General features: G+C 38.6%; 1 pseudogene; it reads right to left on the bottom strand.

Moving 5' to 3' along the window:
* Positions 1–8,143: 8,143 nt before the first annotated feature.
* LOC112478090 lies at positions 8,144–8,259 on the bottom strand (annotated as a pseudogene).
* Positions 8,260–16,205: the final 7,946 nt, after the last annotated feature.

Genomic DNA, 16,205 nt, shown 5'->3' with positions numbered 1-16,205 from the left:
TTACAAAGGGCTCTTTGCTGTCTTTAGGTTTATGTACTTAATAGTCACAGTAGGCTCTCTTTTCTACAAAAAAAGCCGACAGACAACTGGCAGCAGCAATTTTCACTGCCAAGAACACTGCTTCTCCAACTTAATGTGCATAAGAATCACCTAGAGCTCTTCAGATTCAGTATGTCTGGGCTTCTGTATTTCTAATAATTGATTCAGTTCTAATATCTTCTGCATTTCTAACATCCCAGGTGATGCTGATGTAGCTGATCTGGGGACTCCAGTCTGAGTAGTCAATCAAGTTCTAGGGCCTCTTGTCTTTCCCCTCTAGCATGAACTTCACTTATGACAAATACTATCCCACTTTAGTTCTTTGCATTAAAGCCAATAACTCCAAAAATGCATAAGATGTTCAAATATGGGAGGTTAGCTGATGCTTTTCTAAGTTCTGCCTTGCAAGTTAGCATAGGGACTTCAAGAAATGAAAAATTAAACTATAGCAGCAAATATAGACTTAAAAAACAATTTAAAATGTGGCCCACATTCTCCATGTTGATTCAGGCCCTTCACGTCCTTTTATTTCAGCAGTATTACTTTCACATTTTAACCTCTTGTTAAGTAACAAGATTAAAATTGATGTATTGATGGAAATGTGCTGAACAACTTATCTGATGACACTGCAAATAAGTAAAATTCTTTTGGAAAGCTATTTAGTAATCTTTATCAAGAGGCATTGTTTGTTTACACCAGAATTGTTTTAATGTTTGACCCCATATTCTCATTCTTGATAATTTTTCAATAATTTGCTTACACAACAAGCATTTGCTGACCATGTACTATATGCCCCTCACTATAATGGGTGGTAAATTAACTTAGAAGAAGGAAGAAAGCACTTTTCACAAAAAATAATGCAGAATTAATTAAAATGAAAAACTTGGAAACTAAATCTTTAATAATTAGGCAGTAATTGTATAAATTTTGATCTAGCAACTCAAAGGAATAGTTCAAGACATTAAAACTTCTGTGTAGATTACAAAATTGTGTGCAAAAGGAATTGAAAAAACCTGTGGAAACAGAGAAATGAAATAAAACCTAGAGAGGTGAAATTTTAAACATTTAGCATTTTATAATATTACAATAAATAAAACGTTGCCTTAAAAATGCTTATTCAAAACACGCACACATTTATAGCAACATCAGATACTATAAAGGTTCATTTCTATGGCTACTGAGGCAACTTCTTTTAAGCCCTCTCTCACACAAACGAAAACATTTCTGTCCTTTCCTGCCTCCATAGCCTGCTTCTTCCTGCCTGTAAATGTAGGCAGGAGATGTTGGGTGGTAATCTAGAACTCTCCAGTGATTTACAGTGAGGAAAATAACACAGTTTCCTGAAGAAGTTGGCAACTGTTACACAGACATTTTACATCTGTATCAGCCATGTCAATGCCATGAATTTTACAAAGCGAAAAACAGCCGTTGAGGTATTCTCCTTTCAGCTTTTTGTTTGTTTGTTTGTTTGTTTGTTTTTTGCTTAAAGGTTATTGGTTCCTGGCTCTATTTTTCTCACATAGCCTTTTTTTTTTCTTTTTTTTTGGATATTGGATTTTTAGTTGTAAATGTCAGCTTGTTTACATTTTAGTTTACTCAACATTTGAATTTCTAAGTAATTCTTTAAGTTTGGTAAGTCCCCAAATACAAAGGCATAATTTAGGAAAAGAGGGTGGGAGTGGCGAGCACTTTTTGCTGGGAAGATAATGGTAAACAAAACCTACTAAAAGGTGCGTGTGTGTAAGAAGACCATAGCAGCTGGTGGGTGATGAACCATGCCAGAGTGGGGGTGGAGAGTGAAGAAGTGGTAAGGAGGTTGGAGATTTTTGCAGAAAATCAGAGTGCAAGGTGCAGGATGCTCTCCTGAAAATGATCAATTTTTATTCTCTCATTCTTTCACCTACCAAAGACTGGTCAAAGTTGTGAAGAATAGATAAAGATATATAGAACTAAAAAGATCGAGGAAGTAATAAGCCTCTTAGCAGAGATTTTGTGGTTACTATGAGCTAATTAGAAAAACAGTGCTGCTGAGTGGTGAAGAAAGGATTCTTAGTTGGAGTGATGCCAGTTCCTTCTGGTCACCATTCTTTTAGATGAGTTTGTTTCTTTGCCCTATGTCAAGGAATAAAGAGGAATGCCAATTGGTTTGCCCTCCTCTTTAGACTCCTGACACAGAGGTGAAGGCAGGTGAGGTTGACCACACATTAATTTGGTGTGGAGGAAGTGGTTGTTCAGTGACCACGGAAAAGCCCAATGCTAATTTATGACAGCAGATGGCAGTCTTTCCTCAGGAGAGAAGGGAGAGCTAGTTTCACCTAATGCAAAATTGTTTTTGGTTTTGTAGCTTTTCTTTGAGGTTAAGTGTCAGTTGATTTGTCTAGGACCTGAAGTTAATTTTGGTTTAATAACAGAAGGAAGAGAAGCATGGACACTGGAGCCTGGAAAAAGGGGTGTGGGCCCACTACCTGGACCCAGCTTCATAACCACTGGCTCTGATGTCTTCAGTGGCTGGCTGCCCTTAGGAAATCTGGTCAAGTTCAGACTTAACACAAAGTGTGATGGGTGAAGGCATTATATTGCGGCTCAAAAGGGGGCTCTGAGAAAAGTTTCCAGGGAGGTGTAGGACTGACCCAAAGACAGACAATCAGAACAGAGTAAGAATTACCCTGCTGTGTATTGTGAGGGAGGGTGTTTGATAGCAGAAGTACTCCCTTTTCATTCCAGATCTGTAAAGCGGTCTTTTAAACTAATCTGCCAAATGCTTTTTGAAAAGGTTATTAAATTCTTCTCATTCAAGTTTGCAAAGTGGAAAGCCAGATTTGGCAAGGAAGCTTGACACTGGAAATAAATTCAGTTTGTTTCTACTGTCTTAATGGTGGGATTATATTTTATCACTTATCAAGAAGGTACTATGTAGAAAATGATGTTATTCAAAACTTACTGTGAATAAGGAGACATTTACTAAAGTCTTTACAGATGGATTTGCTTTGTGCATAAAGGCAGTTGGGCTGATGAGACAGGGTAGGAGCAGACAGAAATCGAGGGACTGGCTGTGACTATTTGAATTAATTAAAATTAAACAAAATTGAAACTAAGAATAAATTCCTCAGTTGTACTAGCCATATTTCAAGAGCTCAATAGCCACGTTTGGCTAGTAGCTACCATATTGGACAGTACAGATTATTGCCAATCTCTACGATCACAGAAATTCTACTGAATAGCACCAAAGTAGAAGAAAAAAGAATTATTATTATTATTACAATACTTAACATTACAGGAAGGGTTTGTTCTTAACCATCCACCTTTTCACTTGGGATCACTGCCAAGTGAAAAGGTGGATGGTTAAGAACAAACCCTCCCTGTAATGTTAAGTATTGTAATAATAATTCCTACATGTGGCAGGAGTTTCAAATAGAGTATTTCGTATAATACTCATAGCAATCCACAGCCATAACAATGTCGCTGCCAACATTTGTTGAAATGTTACTTCAGGTGAGGCACTAAGAGCTCTGTTGTAATAACTCATTGGTCTTTGCAAGAAGCCAGCAAGGTTGGTAATATTATTGTCCCTACTTAATAGACAAGGAAACTGTGGCAGAGAGGGGCTTCATAATTTATCTGTAGTGACCTGCCTTGTAAGGAACAGCTGGAATTCAAACGCACATTTTTCTGGGCTGTAATATTAGAGAGAAGACATGGAAAATGCCTAGAATGCTCTGTGTGAGTAAAATTTGCTTTTATGCCACATTCTCCTAAGACAGGCCCAAGTCTTGGATTCTCTGTCACATAATTCTCTTTCTGGTTAAAGAGGCTTTATGCCAGTTCTGATAGAGTAACAATGATCCCCTGTTAGCCAGGATGTGAGCCACTTCCTTCCCCCCAAAGCAAAATCTGCTGTCTGCACAAAGGACGTTGGTTTCTCAGAAGCTCACCTTTATAGAAACAAGTCAATCTGGGTGAAAATTTTGAAGTAAAATTTCCTGTTTAAGATGAAAATGAAGACTAGAAAGAAGTACACATGGGAAAATGCTGTATTTTTCTAGGTAGTGAGATTATGAAAAATTGTTTTCTTTTTTGTTAGGCTGTATTTTGTAACTTTTCTGCATGAGTACATGTAATAAAATTTTAAAAATCAAAGCCAGATACTGCATCATAAAAATTCTTAATTGACTAACAATATTTTAGGTTTTTGTTAATATAGCGAATACTTTAATGCTAACAGCCAGTATTAAAAAAAAAAAAAAAAACTTTTAATTGAATGCTAAATAATCAGCAGTGGAGAAAGTATGGAATTTAATTGTGAGATTCAAAAGGGCACTAAACCATGTTCAAGTACTCACTGCTTCTCTACAGATGAGGACTTGGTTGTTTTGTGTTCATGATCCTGTAGACAGCTGCCTTATGTCATCCAGTTCAAGGTGAAGCACAGTCTGGTTGATAAAATAGGAAGTCTGACTCACACTATAGGAAAAATCAGAGATACTGCAGGTTTGCTTCCAGACCACTGTAATAAAGCAAGTGTCGAAATAAAGGGAGTTGTAATCTTCTTACTGGTGAAGGATTTTGCCTTGCATTTATGAAAAATGCGATACTTGAGAAGTGTAATAAAGCTAAGGTCAATAAAATGAGGTATGTCTATATTACTTTTATCATCAATTAGCACCAAATGATCTCTAAAAATGAATAAACTTGGAGTGGGGGAATTAAAGGGGGCTCTTTTCAAACTGCACTCTAGATGTTTGTCCCTCCTAGGTGAAACTCATTATGTAGGAATGATGTTACTGAGTATTGTGCAATGGAGGCAGGAAAAAAATGAAAAGGTTGGGAAATGGTCAGTAATTGCTAATGTTCTTTTTTCCTATAAGATTCTAAGAGTTTGTGATAGTTTTACTTTAGTATTGTCTTTATATATCTTTAAAAAGTTATATATTTTTAAGCGTGCGTACATACATTTTAATGTTAATTTTCTTTAAATAACTTAAATAATCAAATTTGGTGTGCAGCTAAAGGATATCTTGATATACTTTAGCTTAAACTTGTGAGTCCACTATGAAATAATAGCCAAATGAAATGGTAGCCAAAAATGTTTTCAAATATCTAAATATTCTGATTTAATAGAATTTATAGAATTACTCACTTTAATGGTCAAATAAAGGTATTATTAATTACAAAAGATAACTCAGAGGAAGGATCAAGTGATAATTTGGCACCAAAGAATCAAGAATCTGGTCCTTATTCCCTCACTCCCCCACCTTTCAGGCTTCCAGTAAAAGCAGTTTCTGCTAACTATCAAGTGTTATTTAAGTGAGGTGGCTATAGTTTTAAAGCTAAACAAACACAAAAGACAGGCGGATTCCCAGCAATCATCTGTTTAGGCAGGCAGTGGAGATGAAAAAGAATGAACTGAAAAAGAGCACCAGATTCATTCCACAGGTGATGTATGCAGCTGCAAGAAAAGCCCTTCTCAGAAACACAGAGAAATATTCAGTCTTGTTTACTCTCAGACCCTGCAAGAAGATAGACCTGGCAAAGGAAGTCCTGGAGTCAAACCAGGCTCCTTTGTGTTTCCTGTTTGATTGAAGGCATTTCGAAGCAAACAGAATCCTGAGATCAAGTCACTTTTAAAAAAATGTATACATATGTGGATGCATTTCATATTGTCTGATGATGCTAAATAATCTACCTTTGCTGACTAAATTGTCTTTGCAGATGTCTTGGAGCTACCCATTTGTCTCTTTTCATAGCCAAGCCAGTGTCACTGATCTGATACCACAGCATGTTCTTTCTTGGTCTCACACTGCACTTCTAGTTTCATAATGAAGGCTGCCATTAGGCTTTACTTTATAGAGTTCAGTTTATAAGTGTATCCTCCTCTTTATTTCCATCCTTTGGCTTTTCATAGGCACATGCTTTGCTCAAGTGTCCCCAGAGACTTGGAAGGTCTGGCTGAGTTATGGATTGAAAAATTTCAAGAAAGATAAGATATAGATCTTTTTTTTCTTTTCTTTAGGGCTTTGAATGCAAAGACGAGTTCATCACCTTCCTCGGTTCATGGTATATGATCATTCACGTGAGGCTTTTTCTTGTTTTATTTTATTATTTTCTTGTTTTATTTTATTATTCTGCCTCTTCATTTTCCAGCATTGGCAGCCACTTTAATGTATTTAATATGTGCTTGGATATACATGAAGCCCTGAGTTGTTTTTCATACAATGTTTTATGAATATATGTGTTTTAATTCTCTATTGTTCAATAGCTCTCATTCTGTTTATTGCATTTTACACAATGCTGTTCTTTAAGGCTGTACTTTCCATATTTCTTTATGCACATCTAGCTTATTTCTTTGAACTGCTGCATAAGGTTCCATTTTATGTGTCTGATACTTTAACGCACCCATTCCTCTAGTGATGGATACCCAGACTGCCTTTAGTTCCTTTGTACCAAAGAACCCTGTGATAAACAACTGCATACATGTTTCCTTATGAATCTGTGTGAAAAGGGGTTCCTGAGTCACTGATCGCATGTGTGCATGCACGTGAGTCCATGTGCACACACACGTACACACTTAAATATTGCCAAAGTGCTCTCTAGAATCCCTGTATCTAATTATAGTCACACCAGCTGCACATAAGGGTTCTTGTTTCCCCACATCTTTGCTAAGACTACCAACTTTCTAATTTTTACAAATCTGTTGGGTATGAGGTGGTATCTCAGATTGTCTTAACATGCATTTCTCTGTTTAATAGTGACATTGAACTTGTCTTCAACCCTTCTTAGTCATATGGGTTTTCACTTCAATGTTTTGACAAAGATTCTTTGCTTGACCAAACTTTAATCAGTTTAGTCAGTTTTCCGAACCTCCTCCTAGGCCCGTCTACGTACTTCTTTGTAAAATTCAGTTTTAGCAAGAACCCTGCTAAGTCGGTTTAACCAGAAGGCTGACCCTTGATATCTGCTCACCCTGGATATCTGATTGAGTCCCTCTTCCTCCACCATTAGTTCCCCAGGTGATGTCTCTGCTCACCCTGGCCTACCTCCAGCAAGAACCCTGTTAGGTCGGTTTGGCCAGACCCACCCTCCTCCCCACACTGCTGTTTCCTCTTAGCAATTTTCCATCCACTGACCCAACCTGCTTCTTGGCTATAAATCCCCCCTTGCCCACTGTGTTTGGAATTGAGCCTAGTCTCTCTCCTCCACTGTAACATCCCACTGTGGTGGCCCCTATACCTATCATGCTGGTCCTGAATGAAGGCTGCCTTACTATCTTTAACAAGTTGTGGATGAAAAAAGGGGGTTTTGTGGAGAGTAACCTCACAGGGTGATCTGATCATAAATTCCTAACGGGGCAGGTCGTGGTGGGTAGTCATGCCCCAGGCATGTAATTTCTTTAGTAAAAGGCTCATTTTTGCCTTAAGCAAATCCTGTCCATTGTGTCTGTGCATCTAGGTTAACACACCTCTGAAATGCCTCTTTTCATAATCCTCCTTCTATGTGAAGTACCCTTTCAGACAGCACCACTACCCACCCTGTGTCCCTACCTAACCACTTCAAGAGAGCAAATAATCTTAACTATCCTGTAATCCAATCCCTGCCTTGCTTTCTCCAACCTTCGCATAATCTTCCTTAGATCCCCTCCTTAATTTCAAATGCATAAAAAGAACTGCAAAACTGTTATCCTCTGGAGCATTTGCAATCTTGCTTCCCTAGCATATGTCATCAGTTTGACTCAAATAAACTCATAAAAATTCCCTACTGGTTGAAGGTTTCTTAGGTGGAAAAATAGTCATTGTGTACTTTTTTCTTTAACAGTTTCTATTGGGCACTTTATCTGATTTGCTGGAGCTCCTTATATGTGCTAGGTTATAATTCTTTGTTGGTTTGAAATAACTTCTAAGTATTTTCTTTCAATGTCCTCTGTCTGAATAAATTTGCCTATGATGGCCTTCATTGAACATAAATCTTTAAATTTTGGTGTGGTCAAATATATCAACATAGTTTTATGGCTTGTGCTTTTCAGGTCTGATTTACAAAGTTCTTCCCTATCTTAAAGTATCAAATATATTCTACATGTTTTTTATTAGCATTCAATTTTTTTTTTTTTTAATGTCTATAGCACCTCGTCTTCCTAGGTGGTGTCTCATCCAAGTACTAACCAGGCCCGACCCTGCTTAGTTTCTGAGATTATACATCAGGCTTGTTCAAGGTGGCATGGCCATAGACCATGGACTATGGCTCCACTGGGGTGTGAACCCAGGACCTTCCGTGTATAAAGCAGATGTGCTAACCGCTATACTATGGAACCACAGCCTTAGTATTCATTTTATAGCTTTATAGGGGGTCACAAGATACTCGAAAATGGGTTGTTATTATTATTGGGTACCCCTAACACTGTGTAACACAGTACTGGCCACATAATATAAACTTAACAAATAAATAAATAATTCCATTTCTATCTCTAATTTTGTTTCTCTGGTACAGACTGGTGGCTGAAGAGGCTAGAGAGCCCTTTCTGATCTGGGTAGCAGTCAACGACATGGTCTCTTATCTCCCTGCTGTCACTCTAGTCTAAGCCACCATCATCTCATGCTTGGACTCTGCAGTAGCCTCCTTAACTGGTCTCCTTGCTTGTACCTTGGGCTTTTTCTTACTCATTCTCAGCCTTCTTGTCAGAGTGATAGAGCTTAGAACAGTGCTGGCATCTATCAAGTACCTAATAAATGTTAGTTATTATCATCATCATAATAATCATTATTACAGAATTTGGTACTTAATAAGATAGTTATAAATGAAAAGTATGCTAAGTATTCATCATATGCATTGTACTTGTTAAAGGCTACCCAGAAAACCTATATTGTTTCAATCCCAGTTTTTATCAATCTTTTGCTCTACTAAGTTTATATTAATAACCCATCTTTGGTCATTCGGCATCTGTCACGGTCCCAAGATCATCATTTAGAACACCTACCCCACTGTACAGATGTAAGTAGCTGGAGATTGATCTTTACAAGTTCTAGGAAGTATTCTGGATTTTTTTTTTAATGTGGCCTCTGATTGTAGCATATTTTCAATTATTACTCACCTTCTGTTCTTAGGAGTCAAATGTACTATATCTGTCAAAGTCCAGCCAGAAGACAGAAACTATACAGTAATTTGAACAGGGAAAGTTCAAATTACTGTGAACTTAGAAGTTAATTAACTTCTAAGGAGTAAAGAGAACTCTTTAAAGAATATAGGAATAGTAGGTACAGCAACTACCACTTCTAGGGCAGTGTTACACAACTTTTTTTTTTTCATTATTGCTCCCCTAAGGAGACTTTTTAGCCTTTCTTTTCCTTATTGCCTCCCTTCCATGAAATTTTAAAACTGCAGACACACTATATATCTGTTTCTGTACTGTGGTCCTTTGGAGGGCCACAAATCATTATAATTAGGAAGATTATTTCACCCCTACCAAGAACGAATATTCATCCTCCCACTCCCACCCCCACCCCACAATGAGAATTCTTGCCCTAGGACTAAGGCTAAGTACCCAAGAAAGGAACGAATTTGGAAATGCCCTTTCTGCCCCAAGGCTGAGATTCTAATGTCTCTGGAGAGGATATAGCTGTCACTGATTACATGGTAGAGAAGTTCACTGAGGTGCTGCAAGTTGGGACTGGGAAACAAGAAATCACCTTCTGGGGTACCTGAGAGACTTGCTGGGTGGTTCAGCTAAGTTGGGATTCCAGCACCCACTGGCTGCCATACACCGCAGGAAAAGGACACCCACATCAGAACAAAGAGAAATACTTTTTTCCTGCAGTGGTCCTCTGGGGCTCTTTACTGACAAAGCATCTTGCCAGCTGCAAAAACAATGTTTACAGGGTTCAGCTCCATCATCACAAAGCAAAGCAGTGAAGGGTGGATTTGGAGCTGAGAAGGAATAAATTGATAACTGGAACAAGTATCAAAAAATTTCTTTTAAATTAAAGGTTCTAATTAAGTTCTGACTAATAAGTGTCATGATGCTGAGGTTTTAGCACAATGTGATATATACACATCAAAAGTACCCAGGAATTTGTACAAAAAAAGCAGGGCATATGGTCAGTAAAGCACTATATTAATATTATATGTTGTCGTTTATGTGTGATGGTTATACCTTTGACCCACTATCCATGGATTTATACTTTGAGCTATTTTCTTGAGAATAAAAGTGAATGTCTCATTTGTCTATAGTCTTTCTCCAGATAATTGTTATAGAATATTGACCAGCTGATACCAGTCTTATCTTTTTGATAATAACATTTCTGAGGATAATTCAATGAACGTTTTGATTTACCAATAAATCTGTTGTGAGGTTGGCAAATACATGACTTCACCATGACCTAATTATTCTTGAGTGAATAGATGAAATTGAGTTTCCGAATCACAAAGCTAAGGTCTAAACCTCAGAGCAGCGGTATAAGTCACTGTACCGAGGAAGCCTAGCCTGGCCAGTGAGACTTCCGCACTCACCATGCTGCACCACCTAAGGATATGGCTGCTAATCAATGTCTTTTACCTTGTTAAAAATTTGCCCCAGTGCTAACTGCTTATATAAGCCTATAGCTGCATATACTATAGATGTCTCAACTCATCTATAGATTTGGGTGTGAAATGGCTTGCTGAAATGGGGCATGTGAATCAAGCTTCACTACTTATAAAGTGAGAAAGTTGGTAAAGATTATTTGAGTGGTGTGTTGAATAAGCACAATCCTCTGAGTTAATCAAAACGCAACCTTATTTATTTATTTTTGTCCCTGTTGTTCCTTTACATATATATACAGTAGGGTATGGGGGGCAGGGCAAGGTCATCTTTCTCTCTGCTCTGGGATGAAAATTTTGACAGGCCCTTAAATTTTCTGTCCACTCTGACATCATAGACAGTCAATTTCAGTTATAAATACAGTCTCAAAGCAGAAATTAGATAAGTCTAAGATATTAATCAAAACTCCAAATCTGATTTTAGGACACATCCTTTATTCTTCCTGCCCCAAATGGCTTTGCTCTGAATGCTTGCATTGAGAAGGTGGAAGGATGTTAGATGGCTCTTCCTCAGCACTTCTTGTCAAGTGAACGGGGTACCATTATGTTGGCTATCTTTCATTTGCTCCTGAGATCCACTCTCTAACCTATTTTATATTCCTCTCTGCCTGGGGAGGCTGACCTTTCATGGACATATTCCTTTTCCCTTTGGCTTCCAGTTGGGTTTGGCCAATGAGGAGCCCTTGCAGAAGACCAGTGGAAGGCAGAAAAGGTAAATGTATTAATACCTTTGTCTTTTTCTCAGAGAGGTTGCCTCTGGCTAGCCGTGTCAAGTTCTTTGCTCCTCTCAAGGTGATCTGCTCCAAATAACACTCCCTTTCCAGATTCTGATTACCACTCCCTGAGAACCTATGGGCATCAACCACTCTGCTGTTTCTAACTTCCTAAACTATCCCTTGGGTTTCCATTATACCCCACTAAACCCCTTGTAAATAAACTCTGAAAAAAACTTTCTTCAAATTTTCCTACTTTAAGTAAGTGTGTCATCTGTTTCCTGCTGGGACCCTAACTGGAAAAAAATTCATCAAATTTATATTGCATGGCAACACTTGAAGTTAAAAAAAAAATCAATTTTCTCAAATTAAGTAACTCACATCACAAAGCTAACTCTTAAATCATTTGCCCCACAATATCATTATCCCAAGTCATTCGACAACTACCATTGTACTGTGCTGGGTCCATTCTAGGTTCAGAAAATCTAGAGTTGGTGCTTCTCATCTCCCCCTGATGCATCTTTCTCATTCAGTGCTCTTTCTGGTAATCTCTCCCACTGGAAGGAACATGGATCTAATTAGTTTCAAAATTTTCATGAATTAGTCTAATATGTTTCTAGGAATGTATGCATTTTAAAAGAGAACTGCAGGATAAAAAATGAAGTGCTAATGGTAGAAATTTCAGACTCTGTGACACCAGGAATGGAGAGAATGTTTGACCTCATCTATTCCGACCAAGATGAGGCTTAATTTCCCCACATCTTTGTTCTAAAACATGTCCCCTAGAGCAGAGTTTTAAAGTCCCTGCTTCAGTGTTTGTGCAGCTGTTCAAGACTTTCCGGTGTATCAGTTATTCAAATTTTTTTTAGCACGTCAAGGAGAGTTTAGTTTTCAGTGTTGAAAGTACAAGAAATACCTAAAGATTGTTGAAAATTATTTCATACTGTGCCTGAAAAAAATCATTAACATTGAGTCTCTTTTTACATATTACCTCTGATCGGCCCTGCCTCTTCAGCTACACTTAAAATGAGAGAAATCAAGTAAACGACTTGTAGCAATCAGGAACCCTAAAATAGCAGGTGATCTGCAGCAGGTTAAGCACATACCAATACACATGCAATCATTCAAATTTTGTGCCTGGCAAATAAGGCTAACAATTTATATTTTGATCAGAGTTGATTATTTGAAAAAGCTGCTTTTCTGTGGCATAAATATAGATGTTAGTTCTGTCTTGCAGCCAAGTTTCTCATTAGAAAGCCACATTAATCTTATGATTCCCTCACAAAGAAACTGATAGAATTGGATGGTTTCTTCTAAATGGTAAACTAATGAAAGGATAACCACTAGTGCTTATGGAGTTAAAAAAATATTGTCTTCCTCCTTTTTTCCCTCTGATTGAAATTAGTTGGTTTTGGTCACAAATATTTACTGAATGTTTACTATGTGCCAGGCACTGTTACTGCAAGAAAATATAGTGCTGAAGAAGGCAAACCTAGTCCCTGTCCAAGATGGTTGCATTCTAAGCGAGGAGGAGATAGGTAATAAACATATAAAGAAATAATACAATTTCAGAAACTAAGTGATATGAAGATGAGAAGAAAGGGTAATATGGTAGATGGTACCTGGGGTGTGATGTGGCTACTTGATGAGATCTGAGTTGACAACTAAAGGCTGGGAAGGAGGCAGCAGTGTGACAATATAGTAAAGAAATTTGCTAGCAAAGAAATAGTAAGTGCAAAGGACCTGGGGGGTGGGGAGCGGGGCGGGGAGAAAGGAGCCTGGTGTATTTAAGGGCAAAAAGGTGGGCTATGTAGCTGGAGCAGAGTAAGAGAGAAGGCATGGAAGGAGATGAGGCTGAAGATGGAGGCAGAGCCAGGTCAAAGAATGATGATAAGTTACTCGAGGGTTTAAAGCAGGGAGCTGGGAAGTGTATGATCTATTTTATATTTTAAAAAGATAAGTCTAGCTGTTTTGTGGAGAATGGATTGTAGGAGTCAAACACAGAAATGGGAAGACCAGAAAAAAGACAATGGCAGAAGTCTCACGACAATCACTGGTGGCTTGTCCTAGAGTTTCAGGATTGAGGCCACTGCTGGCCCATATAGTATCTTTGTGAAAATTAGAAAATGTCTCCCCTCCCCAGGAGCTTTGATTAATATCTTAGACTTATCTAATTTTTGCTTTGAGACTGTATTTATAACTGAAATTGACTGTCTATGATGTCAGAGTGAAGAGCAGACGGATTAAATGTGGAGTGTGAAGAAAAGAGAGGAATACAGAATGGCTCTAGTTTGCACCTGAATAATTGGGTGGATAGTGGTGAAATCAATAATTCAGTTTTGATCATGTTCACTTTGAGGACCATGAAATTTTTGCATGCAGTGGGTGCACCTGTGTCACAACATGAAAACTTAGTGACATTTACCATACTGACGTTGGCTTCCCTTCAGCCTGCATTGGAAACCTTGTGCTGATATAATGGAGATAACATTTGTAAGATATTCAACCAAAGAATTTGCCTTCCCAGTAAACCCTTGTACCTTTGGCTCCCCCACCCATTGAGTTGATGGCATACGTTGAGTCATGGGAAGGAAAAAAAAAAAAACAAAAAAACAAAAAACGCTGCCAGAAATGTAAGTCGTCATTTAGTTTTGAATTTCAAAATAGGATCTTAAAAAATTCTTAGCAAGAAAACAGTTTGAAATCAAGTACTTTTGATTAGCAAAGGCAGACTTTGTTGAAAGAAAAAAAATGTATTTGTATATACCAGTAAGGCAGAGCTTGGATAACTGCCCCTGAACAGATCATAGATAGTGCCAGGAAGAACACAGGATATGATGTCAGAGTCATTTTCCTATGGCTGGAAAGGAAGATAAAAGTTTAAACAGTAGGCAGGAAGTGGGGCGATTCAGAGGGTACAAGCACAGAGTTGCCCTCCATGAGAGGTGGGGAAGTCCTAAAGCAGAAGAAGTATGTACCCTGCTTTCCACTTGGAACTAGGCCAAGTACAGAGAAATGGAAATGCTATGGTTTGGCAACAAGAGGCCTTGAGACAGTGCTTCCCAGTTCTTGGGGGCCTGTGTCTGGTCTGTAGGAGATCCAGTGGGGGAATGATGAAGGCCGACAGGGTGAATAGGCTGGAATAGGCCTGCGCTTGGGTCAAGAAAGTACATGGTGGGTGGCCTTTACCACTGAAGACTGTGGCAGGGACCATGGCTGGCAGTAGCTGGAATCAATGTAGGCTCAAAGGCTAGAGACCACAATTTCCCCACCAAGGCAGTCCTGGAGGTCGGCAGACTTCCCCTGTACCTTCCCTGTAGTTTCTTCTCTACCTGAGCCACATTTTGGGAAAAGGAAGGGAGAGAGGAGAATTCTGGGATGAGAGAAAACCCGAAAAGACTGAGTGATTTCCCCAGAGAGACTGTTTTACAAAGTGACAGAGATATCTTTAATCAGAAAGATAAGTATTTTCCACCTACAATAGGAATGGGGGCTTTTTAGCAAGAAGTCATTTTAAAGTTACTATATATATATTTTTGTATGTCTGAATTTTTTTTAGTGTGTACATTTCAAGGCTGCTACATTAGGAAGGTCTGTATCATTACTGAATGAAGAGAACTCAGCTTGATGTATCTCAGCCAGTCTATAATGAAGAGAAGGCGAAGGAGGAAAGGGGAGAGCAAGGGTTGATTCTGTCAGCACTGGTTGCATCCAGGAAGGGTAACTAACTGGGGGACAAAAGAGAGAAAAAGACATTTGTTTCATGTAAGCAATAACTATTCAAAAAATAAATTAAGGTTTCTAAAAAAAAAAAAATGTAGATGCACAGAATCTGATATTCAATCCTTGACAATTAACATTAAATCTCTTCATTTCATCAGTAATCTTTAAGCCACTTCTCTTCAGTGTGCCCTGCGGTTGTTACTTTAATTCATACTGAGGTTGGTTTTGTAAGCTGTCTGTTTTGCCTCTCCAGCTAGCCCATGACTCATCTGTGCTTTGCACCCCAAACACAGTACCATACATCCTGTAGGTAGGCCATCCATCCTACAGAAGAAAACAATCCACGGACCCAGTCAGCCTAGTCTGTCACCCTGGAGTGAGGCATAGAAAGGATTGATGGAAGTATTTGTCCCCACTCTGGTGAATTCCACCCCCTTGACATCCAGAAATGATGGAGAAGTAGTGGATAGAACTTGGGCACTGGAGTCAAACTCACTAGGACTTACCTCTCCCAGATACCTGTTTGGGTCCTTGCGTAAGTCTCAAGTTTCTTCTTCTACACACAAGAGTTAACACAAACCTCATTGGGTTATCCTAGCACAAGGCTAGAAATGTTCTAATTACCTCCAATCCAAGAGAACAGAGTAATTGTTGTAAAACCTTGTATCTGGCCAAACTCAGCATACCTATTCTGTTTTCCTTGGTTTCTATCCAAGACATAAGTCCCTCCACTCATCTATCATATCTTACTCTCATTTACATCCTTCCCTATATTTTCACTTCCTTGACCCAATCTTCCTTTGCTTCCCTCTTTTATTAATGTTTTCATTTGCAAGTAACAGGCAATTCAAGTCTAACAGATTTAAACATTAAGGGCATTTACTGACTCAAGTAACTGAAAATTCAGCAGTGGCAAGGGCCTTGGTGTTGGCTGCAGTTCAGAGTTACCAAGGATTGGGTTTCTCTCTGTATCTCTACTCCGCCACCCCCAGTGTCAGCTTCATTCAAAGACTGGCTTCCCTAGAGGTTATAGGCTGGATGTCAGCAGCAAATGCGCCCATATGCTTTCTCATTACTTCGAGAGGAAATGAGAGGGAGTGAGTCTACAACCATCATACAAAAATCTTGACCTTCTGTTAATTGCAACAGCATGAACCAATCATGTGC

Source organism: Pteropus alecto, unplaced genomic scaffold (genome assembly GCF_000325575.1).
Source record: "Pteropus alecto unplaced genomic scaffold, ASM32557v1 scaffold131, whole genome shotgun sequence".
NCBI lineage: Eukaryota > Metazoa > Chordata > Mammalia > Chiroptera > Pteropodidae > Pteropus > Pteropus alecto.
Note: the sequence above shows the minus strand (reverse complement) of the source record. Positions and strands in the feature narration are given on the sequence as shown.